At 40.2% G+C, this 11,546-nt stretch overlaps 1 long non-coding RNA gene across 1 annotated transcript; it reads right to left on the minus strand.

Moving 5' to 3' along the window:
- Positions 1 to 2,265: 2,265 nt before the first annotated feature.
- On the minus strand, positions 2,266 to 11,269 carry LOC109198306 (uncharacterized). Its single transcript, XR_002059176.2, has 4 exons — positions 10,086 to 11,269; positions 4,037 to 4,156; positions 2,471 to 2,546; positions 2,266 to 2,347 (listed from the first exon to the last, which is right to left on the minus strand). It is a non-coding gene; the product is annotated as an uncharacterized LOC109198306 (long non-coding RNA).
- Between the last annotated feature and the right edge of the window lie 277 nt (positions 11,270 to 11,546).

Raw genomic sequence — 11,546 nt, forward strand, 5'->3', positions numbered from 1 at the left:
CAGTGGTTTTCCACATCTGCTCTATGTGGATAATGGATCAGACATATAAAGTCATTTTGAAAAGTTCGTGAAGGTTACATCCATTTATATGTTTTCGTCTTTATCATTTTATATGAGGTCACACAGCTGACTTGAGTTTTGATCAGAGTAGAACCATAACATTCATGTTAAGGGTTCTACTGTTTACAATTACTTTATGATGGATTTCACCCTGGTCACAGCACTATGTGAAAAGCTGTTAGAGGTAAAGTTAACCCAATTAATACCTCATCATAAGTCACTCTTTAACGCAGGGCAGTGATTATTTTTTTTTAACTTTTCTCACATTTGGTTGGAGGGTTTCAAAAGTGATGATAGATCACAAATGCTTTCCCATGCAGTGCTGAGTGTTCTTGCCACTGTTCAATAACATACGCAGGCTCTGGACAAGTGTTTTGTGTGCAAGCTCCAATAGGACTTCAGTGGCATTGTAGGCTGTTGGTATCTTTCTGCAGCTGTGGTTATCAAGTATGTCTATAAGTTCTTCTTGGTCCACGATGCTAAAGTCTGATCACCACGCCTCTAACACTGTACGCTCAGATTCAGGCATGAACTTAAGGAAATCCTCCACAATATCACTCTTTACATATCCAGAGGGCATGTCTCAAGAGGGCACGCAGCATCCTACGAGACCGTACACACCCAGGACACCGGGTGTTTAAGCTGCTGCCGTCTGGCAGGAGGTTCAGGCTGCTGAGGTCCCGAACAAACAGACTCAAGGACAGCTTTTACAACAGGGCAATAGCCCTAATCAATGCAAATAGCTGACCTGATTGGCTACCTGCCTGGACTTTTTTTAGGGGGAGGTAACAATGTTTAAAACAATAACAATAGTAATATTTATATTTATAACAAGGTGCAATAATAATTAATGTGCAATAATAACAGGTGCAATACACATAACACTTATTCTTCTTTTTATTTCTAAGTTAATATACTGTGTTGTGTTGTTTGTGTTGCGTTGTGATGTGTCATATCGTGTCGTGTTGTGTTATATGTAGTACCGACGTAGGACAGTTTTTCCAATTTCATTGTACTACTGTACTATGTATGACTGTGCAATGACAATAAAGAATTATCTTATCTTATCTTATCAAAGGCAGCTTGTTCTAGAATGGCAGGTGCAATTTTCACAGGCAGATATTTCTCTCTAACCCATCCAAATGCAATGATTCTGCCCACACTCTCCACTCCTGTTGCCCAAAATCATGCCTTAAGAAGGGCACTTTGTAAACATTTCCAGTGGTGCACTGGTCATAGAATTCTTTCCAGAATTCTGAAAGACAATCTCTCACAACTCCCCATCGTCATGGGCCATTTCAGGTGTTCATCAGGCAGTACGATCTGGATTTTGATGTCGACATCTTCAAGGTCCTTATCACTAAAATGTGAAATGAGCTCTGACATTACCTGCCCTCTGTGGACCACCACTACTCTCCTCACTCTCTCACTGGATGGACCAGGGTGTGGAGAAAAATCAGGGTGTCATCCAAATTTATTGGCTCACTGTCAGAAAAGGGGCCAACAAAATAATGTCACTGCTGTGAGAAGTGTTAGCACTTAGAGACTGCGTGGAAGATTGTGGAAGGTTATCGTTTGGAGTGTCTTCAATGTATGTCACATCATGGCTGACTGTTTCAAATGGAGCAGATGTTTGGACTGTAGTGACAGTAAAAGAAGAGGTTTGGTTTTGAGGACTCTCTTCAATTTCTGAAGATGGATGCAAACTCGGGCTGGAACTCTGAAGGCTGTCATTTTGTTTTTTCTTTGTGGTGAGGTAGAACCTGCGGATATTTAGTTTTGTGACATGATAAAGTTCTCCTACTGTCAATGCATCATCGACTATCATCTCTTGATAATCCTTCAGATCACAGTCAAAATCTGTTAAGGGCCCCTGAATGTTTCCTCCATCTGGAAAGAACAGGCCTGTTGCAACCTGTAATATGTCCCTTTTCTTGGCATCCTTGCAAATGTCTATTTTCTTGTTCCTCCTCCTCGTCTAGCTCTAACCTGCTTGAAAACCTCAGTGTCTTCATCATAATGCATCCATCCTATTTCTATTTTTCTATTTCTCTTCAGAGCATTTCTTTTATGGGTTGTTTGGGAATGTTCTTCTTGCCGTGTGCTACTGCCATCCTCTTCAGATAATTTTCTTTGGACGCTTTGGATTTCAGCCGTTCAAAAAGCGCTGACTTGCGGCTGCTGCCCCTCCGTCTGCAAAATCCAATACTGCTAGACGATCACCATATGATGGCAAATAAGTCTTCAGCTCCTCATCTGTCATTAGACTTATGACACTGGCATCAATCTAAAGATGGAAAAATAATTTAATTTATTAAAACAACCAGCCTTGAAAATACAGTCCTATTTTTAACTTAAGAACAATGAGGAAAAGTTGCATTTCAACCAGTATCTTGTTGGAAGTAAGTACCTTCTCATTCTCCAAGGTCTGTATAATTTCCTCAGAGACTTCTCTTTGTTTCAGGAATTCAGTCAAGTCTCCCATGCTGTAAGGAAGGATGTAAATTAAAATTACCTATTACAAAGCCACCATATTATCATCAATGTATCTGTGCCTACATAATGAGCTCTGACTATGGTGGAGAAGTGGGAATTGCATTTTTAAGTGTCCATTTGCACTGTAACTACAATCTGCATCACAATACAGTCAATCACACATTTTCTCAGTTGTCTGGTTACATTTTTATTGGTTTTGTTCCTTATTTATATAGTTTTCAGTCACATTCCCCGTTTTGGGTGATTTGTGATTTTGTTTTATACAGTGCTGTACACTTATTACGCATGCTTTCAGCAAAACGTCTGTATCATCAAACGTAACAGGTGTCATTAGCGTGTAACAGAAATGGTAAATAAATGTTAAATGGCCTGTATTTATATAGCGCTTTTCTAGTCCCTAAGGACCCCAAAGCGCTTTACATATCCAGTCATCCACCCATTCACACACACATTTACACACTGGTGATGGCAAGCTACATTGTAGCCACAGCCACCCTGGGCGCACTGACAGAGGCGAGGCTGCCGGACACTGGCGCCACCGGGCCCTCTGACCACCACCAGAAACCTTATAGGTACCTTTGGTTAACCCTCACGTTGCATTCTATTCAACTTTGTATGTAACAATCGCTGTCACAGCGTTTTGTATACCTTTTATCCTGTTATCATTTGTAGGAAGGCATTCAAAGCTGAAGAACCTGGCGCCATTTGTAGCTCACTGTAGCTCACGAGACAATCCAGTTTTGAGTGCGCGCGCCTTTGTGCCATATCCTTCCGGGTAACAAGGAAATGACGTCAGCCACGTAGATTACTGATTGGCAGAGCTAACTCGAAATTTTGAGTTATTTTCTCGAAATTTCGAGTTATTTTCTCATAATTTTGAGTTGCTAAGTCGAAATTTCGAGTTGCTAAGTCGAAATTTGAGAAACTAAGTCGAAATTTCGAGAAAGATAACTCGAAATTTCGAGTTAAGTATCGTTTTTTGCTTTTTTTAGTGGCGGAAACGGGCTTCCATAACTCTGAGACAACTTTTGAGTCACATTAATACCATGCACAGCCACAGCCCTGACTTTCGCGTGGTGTGTGGAATTGATGGCTGTCCGAGTGAGTACAGAGTGTATAACTCCTTCTACTATCACGTAAAGCGGACACACGCGCATCACCTTCTCGGAGTGGAAGCGGATGAGGAGGAAGGATCAACCCGTCATGGTTTACCTGGAGCAGGTGAAAGGACGGACCCAATCAATGGGGCCGCCAGTTCTTCAGTAACTGACGAGGGCTCAAGCATCCCCGCACTAACGGTAAGTTATTTTAACAAAAGCCGGAGAAACGAGCTGCAGAAGCTGTAACATAATGTTAGCATTTACTTTGGCTGATCCAAGTACGTCCATTAAATGTGTTGTTTTTGACAGACTCATGTTGTACTTTTATTTTAACAGTGATGAGTGTCGAACTAGTTGCTTCGCTAAATTAACTAACTCACCTGAAACGTAAATGAGAGCTGTGGCAGAAACGCAAAGCTGCAGTCTTGTCAGACAGTGGTTTTTGTTTTTTTCAGTCATCCGTTCGCTCCGGTGAATGCATCCAAACTTTGCAGAAAGTCCTATTAGTTTAAAAAAAAAAAAGTTGATATATTGTTGAAATACATGTTGAAATCAGCTGGTAAAAGCCAGTCAGCTAACTGACTGGTCGCTATCATGTTTACATATAATGTTTACATATAAGGTCAACTTAGACAATGACTATTAGGCAAAGTAAACCAAAATAACATGATTTGTTCATAGTTACTGTCAAAAAAATTTAAACACACAAAAAAATACTCATCTTCACATTAATAAGAGCATTAAAGTCAATATTACTTTTATTGTCAGTATTGGTTAGTTTTTTTTTTAAAGGTGAAACTACTAAATACTACTAAATACTTTCGAGGATGCCAATGTTCACATTTTGGACAGAGAGGACCGATGGTTTGAAAGAGGAGTGAAAGAGGCCATCTATGTCCACTGTGAGCGACCGTCTTTGAACAGAGGTGGTGGTTTACGACACCAACTGTCTGCCATCTATAATCCAGTTTTGAGTTCCCTCCCCAGACGCCTTAACGCCCACTCACATCCTGGGCCATCTGACCTCAGGAATTCACATGACAAGGTGGGGCCAGGTTTGACAATGAGCTCACCTGAAACCCTGGCTGATTGGGACCCACACCCGCTTTCACACCTTGGCTCATGTGATTAGAGGATCATCAGGAGGTCCTTTGTCCCTCTTTGGGGGGGATACTCCCACTGGGTTTAAATCTGGGACTCTCGGCCATTTGACCTTAGAACTGAAGAAGCTTCTCGGATGAGAGGTGAAACGTCTTCAAGCAACTTAAAGAAGTCCAGACGCTTTTCTTTGCAAACTCCTTTGACTACTAAATATAACATATTTCCAATTGTCAGTAACTTGTCCGACAGTAAATAACTGTCAGCTATCAGGTTCAGTAGGAAAAAAAAAATCAATAATGTTAGTCATTTAAACAAGTCGTCTCCAACCTTTTACGCACCACGGCCTGCGTTGAAGGCGTTGCCCCATATGAAATCAAATGTGTTTTAAAGAATCTTGTGATTTCAGGGCAAATGAACTTAGATTCGTTCAATAGTGCAATTCTGTGTTTCCCTTATTCTCCTGTTGATGTGAGGGATAAGCCTTGCCCCATATCTGTCAGTACGCTGTCATCAAATGAAAATAAATTGAAACAGTCAGCTGGGCAGATGCTGATTTTGTCTAAGATCCTTCCATTTCTTATGGACAAAATTGGAGAAAATCATTGCACACAAATGCTACGTAACATGTTAGAGATCATAAAAATTCTGTTTTCACCTATTATTGCTGTCTCAACTCTCTCCAGACTGAAGCTTTTAATAGAGGTGCATTTAAAACATTTCAAACAACTGTTTCCAGATGAAAATATTATACCTAAACATCATTATTTACTGCATCTTCCTTCTCAGATTAAGGCTCTTGGTCCTACAGTGAGGCATATGTGTATGCGCTTTGAGTCAAAACATTGTTTCTTCAAGCAGTGGGCTCTGAAAAGTAGTTTTAAGAATATTTGTAAATCTCTTGTGAAGCACAACCAACTTTATGAATGTAGTCAGAACGTGCATGAGAAACATCCCATTTTTTCAAGTGAAGTCGACATTGGTCCAGCCTCTGAGGTGAAAAATGGTCACTATGTAGAAGGAAAGATTGAAGACTTCATTGAGCAAGTTGACCATGTAGTGTCTGTACAGTGGAATATGCTACATGGAAATAAACATTCATGTGAAAAATCTTTGGTTATTTCTGATGTCATAAATGATGCTCCAGAGTTTGCACTTGTTAAAAACATCTATATTGTAAATGCATCTGTGTATTGTTTTGAATGCCAGCCTCTCTCTACAGTTGGGTGGAATGATCAATATTTAGCTTATGAGGTAGAAGTTCCCTGTCTAGCTCAGGCAAATATTTTTGTGGATGCTGGAAATCTTGTTGATTATACAGCATACCACTATGTAAACTTTAGTAACAGCAAGTACATTCCAGTGAAGTATGATCTCACTGACATCATCAAACATCATTTTTGAGTCTTTTGTGAATATGTGGGCTGAAATATGTTTTTAAACACTGGCAAAAAATTATTGTTCTATTTACTTTTTATTTTACTTTTGGCGCAATCTGTTCAGTGCAACACAACTGAGAGGGAAACAATTTCAGTGTTTTGCCTCTTTTTCAATGTCACATTGATATGGTTTGACTGGTATGTAAGAAAAATAAATACACTGTGCTTAAGATACTAAGACTCATAATAATGCAATGTTGGGCATGTTATTAACCTGCAGTTCTCAATAAAGTAGATTTGATGTCTTGATTCAAGTTAGGTCTATTTCTTGAAACAAGATGATACAGCTTTTACAAATAACACAGCAGCTTAAAACGTTTATGAAATTCCAAAAAAAGCTTGTTTTGTGTGAGATATGACTCAAAACAATATGTTTTCAAGAGTTTTTTACTTAACAAGATATCCAAGACGTACTGTCTAAAAACAAGTTCCTATATCTCACTGAAACGTTACTCTTTAGCTTATTATGGCTTATTTTAAGTGTGATTAGATATTTTGACTTGAAATAAGACAAATATACTTGGTAAGATTTTGAGTTTTTGCAGTGTAGAGGACAAGTGGGGCTATGACTGTATGTTGCAGCTGACTAAAGGTGCAGTGAGTACTGGCAACTGCACTCTCTTGTCTAGTCTATTTCCCCCAATCCCAAAGCAGACAACAATTGGACCATTTATGCCAAGAAAAGACAACTATACATGTTTTAAGTTTTCAACGGATGATGTAAAGTACAAATTGGGAGAAATTGACCCAAGCTGGTGTTCTGTCACACTCACGGGAAGAACCATAAACAATGTAAGGTTGTATTATTACTGTGGACATAGCACTCTTTTGGTTCGGGTTCCTCTGAGAAGTGAAGGGACGTGTGCTATGGTGCGACTGGGAGCTCCACTCATGCTAATCGGAAACAAGGTAAAAGCCATTCCACAACGCAATACACGCACTTTAGTAGCAAAACGTAAGAGACACATTTTGGCAAAAAGAGACCCGGGGGACACGCTTATGATCCTAGACTGAATTCACCCACCTGGATCGACTCAATAGGAGTGCCCAGGGGAGTTCCAAACGAGTATAAATTAGTGGACCAAGTAGCTTCAGGATTTGAAAGCATATTCATATGGATAACGCCCAATAAGAATGTTGATCGCATTAATTATGTTCACTACAATGTGCTGAGACTCTCTAACCTAACCAGGGACGCCATGGAAGGGTTCACAGAACAACAGTACTGCCGCTCTCTATACACAGTTCGCACGATTGCAAAGTGAAAGCAAAAAACAAGCGCAAATTCAAATGCAATTTCAATATGTCACATATAGGGCTGCTCGATTATGGCAAAAATGATAATCACGATTATTTTCTCTGAAATTGAGATCTCGATTATTTGACGATATTCATTTAACAATAACAATGTATTGAATAATGGCTTTAAAGATTGTCAAAAATAGTATAAAATAATGTGCAAATACTGATTACAGTGCAAATGTTTGCAATATAAAAAATAAAATGTAAACATCTACAGTTAAGCCCATAATTATTCATACCCCTGCCAAATTTTGACTTAAAGTTACTTTTATTCAACTAGCAAGTTATTTCTTGACTGGAAATGACACAGGCATCTCCCAAAAGATAATAAGATGATGTACAAGACGCATCATTGTGGAAAAAAAAATATTTCTCAGCTTTTATTTACATTTGAGCAAAAAGTATCATGTCCAGAATTATTCATACCCTTCACAAACTGTCACAGTCTCTGGGAAAATCCAAAGTTCCATACCATTCCAAATAGTCAAAGCTGTTCTAAAGCATCCTAATTACCCTGATTAATTGGGAATAGCTGTTTTAATCAATTCAACAGGTGAAAAACAGCAGCTCTCTGCAGGTGGTTTGTGGACAGTCATGGCTAAGACAAAGGAACTCAGTGAGGACCTGCAGCTGTGCATTGTGGCTGCTCACAAGTGAGGAAAGGGCTACAAGGCCATATTCAAATGTTTTCAAGTTCCAGTGGCTACAGTGCAAAGTATTATTAAAAAATACAAGATGTTCCGCACTGTGGAAAATCTCAGAGGACGTTGTCGGAAGCCAAAAGTGACACCTGTGCTGGCCAGGAGGATAGTGAGAGAGGTGAAAAAGAATCCAAGGATCACCACCAAGGCCATTCTGGTGAATCTGGGCTCTGCTGGTGGCAATGTCTCAAGGCAGACAGTCCAACGGACACTGCACACTGCTGGGTTCCACGGATGCAGACCAAGGAAAACGCCACTTCTCCAGATAAGGCACGCAAAAGCTCGTTTGGCCTTTGCAAATGCTCATCTGGACAAAGAAGAAGGTTTCTGGTCTTCAGTGTTATGGTCAGATGAAACAAAAATTGAATTATTTGGTCACAATGATGTTGCCTTCATTTGGCATAAAAATGGAGAAGCCTTCAACCCAAAGAACACCATCCCCACTGTCAAACATGGTGGTGGGAACCTAATGCTTTGGGGGTGTTTTTTAGCCAATGGACCAGGGAACCTAATCACAGTAAACAGCACCATGAAAAAAGAGCAATACATGAAGATTCTCAACAACAACATCAGGCAGTCTGCAGAAAAACTTGGGCTTGGGAACCAGTGGACATTTTAGCACGACAATGACCCAAAACATACAGCAAAAGTGGTGAAGAAATGGTTAGCAGACAACAACATTAACGTTTTGCAGTGGCCTAGCCAGAGTCCTGACTTGAATCCAATTGAGAATCTGTGGAGGGAGCTAAAGATCAGGGTGATGGCAAGAAGACCCTCCAACCTGAAAGATTTGGAGCTCATTGCTAAAGATGAATGGGCAAAAATGCCTGTGGAGACATGCAAAAAGCTGGTCTGCAATTATAGGAAGCGTTTGATTGCTGTAATAGCCAATAAAGGCTTTTCTATTGATTATTGAGAAGGGTATGAATAATTCTGGACATGATACTTTTTGCTAAAATATAAATAAAACCTGAGAAATATTTTTTTCCACAATGATGCCTCTTGTACATCGTCTTATTATCTTTTGGGAGACACCTGTGTCATTTCTGCTCAAAAAAGAACTTGCTTGTTGAACAAAAGTAACTTTAAGTCAAAATTTGTCAGGGGTATGAATAATTATGGGCTTAACTGTATGTTTAGTGAACCCATAATGTTTCCACACCACTGAAGGGTTTTTTTTGTACCTGTCTTTTCAACCAACGGCAGTCACTCTCCTCTCCAAATAACTTCTGCTTAGCTTTCCGAGCTTCCTCTTAATTGTTGTGGCGCGTGTTTGAAACGCAGAGAGGTGCGCTCGATTTGCCACACGGAGCAGCGCGAGAGTAAAGCACGAGGGAGGTGCTAATCGGCTCAGTCATTTTTAATGATCGTTGAAAGCCCAGATTGTAATTTAGATTAAAATTCGATTAATTGAGCAGCCCTAGTCACATATTGACAGTGGCTCACCGACGCCAATGACATAATTACCCAGCTACATTTCCGAAAGAATGCAAAAGCATTGTCATATATTTTCCCTTCCTATGATAGCCCGACGGGCAGGGCAGGGATAGATTCTGGTAGCCCGACTGGAAAAATCGCTAGCCCCGGGACGTCGGGCTAGCGATTTTGCGAGCCCTGTGTATGATTGTGAGAGTAACAGTAACATTAAAGACAAGTGTCTTGTAGGTGACAGAAATGTAAGTTTAGTCTGCAGTAGTAGACATCTACCTCGTGTGGAACTAACAGTGTCAAAAAGGTGAAATGAACCTGAAGCATTGCACAGCTTAAGCTGCTGCACATACTGATCTCACGCATGGAGGTAAAGCACAAGCAACTAGAGCTAATCTTTTAGGATAGTAAGTTACTGGCTTCACTTGTGGAAAAAGTTCTGTTAGTTATTTCACAGTCACCTGGCATTTGTGCTGTTCACAGAACCACAAGTCCATCGCTGGACCTCCTCTGCGCTGTCACTTTTTGGAGCTTGGCACGCTCCCTCAGGTTCTCATGATCCAACGTTGCTGAAGATTTTAAAGGCAGAGCACGTCGTACACCTTAGTTGTCTTCCTCAACGTCAATGTCGAAAGTCTTTCATCTTATTTAAGATTTTGCTGTGCAGAGTCTCCTCATGACGATCTCCTGGAAGCCCAGTAGCACAGCTCTCTGCGCGATGTCTGCTGTGCTGAAGGTGATCTCTGATCCTCCTGAAGACTCTCTCCAGGCCTCAGCTTCCATCTTGTGGACGATCCCCTCAGCCACTCCTTCTTGTCATGGCACCTCACGACATCTACACATTAGAAAAATGACACTCCTCTCGCCACATGGCTTCTGCCATGTGTCAACTCCCCAATGAGACATGTACAAGAATGTTGCACAGTCTCCCTAAAACAATCTCCAGGGTTTGTCCTTGGAGCAGCTTCACTTCAACCTGTAATCCTGTGTAAAAACACATTAGTCAGCAATTAAATGTTTAGCTTGTTTAACTCCCAGCTCCAGCCTGTATCCTAGAAGACGAAGTCTTAAAGTTAAAACAACTTCACATTTGCAACCAACTGCAGCTCATAAGTGTAATAAAGTATTCAGCATCACAGAGACAAGTATCATTGCAGGTTTATTCTAAACTCATTAAGCTCCTGCTTTTTTCCATAATTTGTTCCAAATCATTTAACATCTCAACGTCATTCCACATTGTAATCAGTGACTTTCCTTAAGTTTGTCACTCACCATGAGCCCAATAGTGGTCAGATAATGAACCCCATGTAACTATTCTGTAACCACTGCACATCTGTTCAATTGTCACATGTCTGTCTGTGCTGAATCCTTTACAAGCACTCTTAAAGAAAAACAAACACACGGTTCAACCTGGTTGTCAGGTGTCGGCCATCCAGATTCCAGAGGTGCTGTAAAAGGTCATAAAGTTAACACTGGTCTCATCACACTGTATTTACTTCTTCCCTGTAACATTCATATTTTCTCCAACATTTTCTCAACAACACAGTGTAATTTCATCATCAACATATAGCCTGTAACCACAGTTTTCTTCACACGAAATCTCAGTAATCCTGTGGTAGAAAAAACATCATTAAGTTTTGTCCTGCTGTAAATCACATGATCAAATCACATGATTAACCATCTGCTGTAAAAAGAAATGTAAATGTTAGCGCTGCGCAGGTGTATACACTCTTTCTCACAGTCATCTCTGTGAGCAACACAAGGTAGTGAATAACACACCCATTTATTTTATTTAAAATTCTCACTCATTCACTCAGTGATTCTTTCTTTTGCTGATTGTGGAACCTATCGTCGCATTTCGTTTCCACGCTCAGCAAATGACGTCATTTCAAAAAGGAAAAAGAAGAACTTTAGGTCAGATT

The sequence above is a fragment of the Oreochromis niloticus genome, unplaced genomic scaffold, assembly GCF_001858045.2.
Source record: "Oreochromis niloticus isolate F11D_XX unplaced genomic scaffold, O_niloticus_UMD_NMBU tig00002389_pilon, whole genome shotgun sequence".
Lineage (NCBI taxonomy): Eukaryota > Metazoa > Chordata > Actinopteri > Cichliformes > Cichlidae > Oreochromis > Oreochromis niloticus.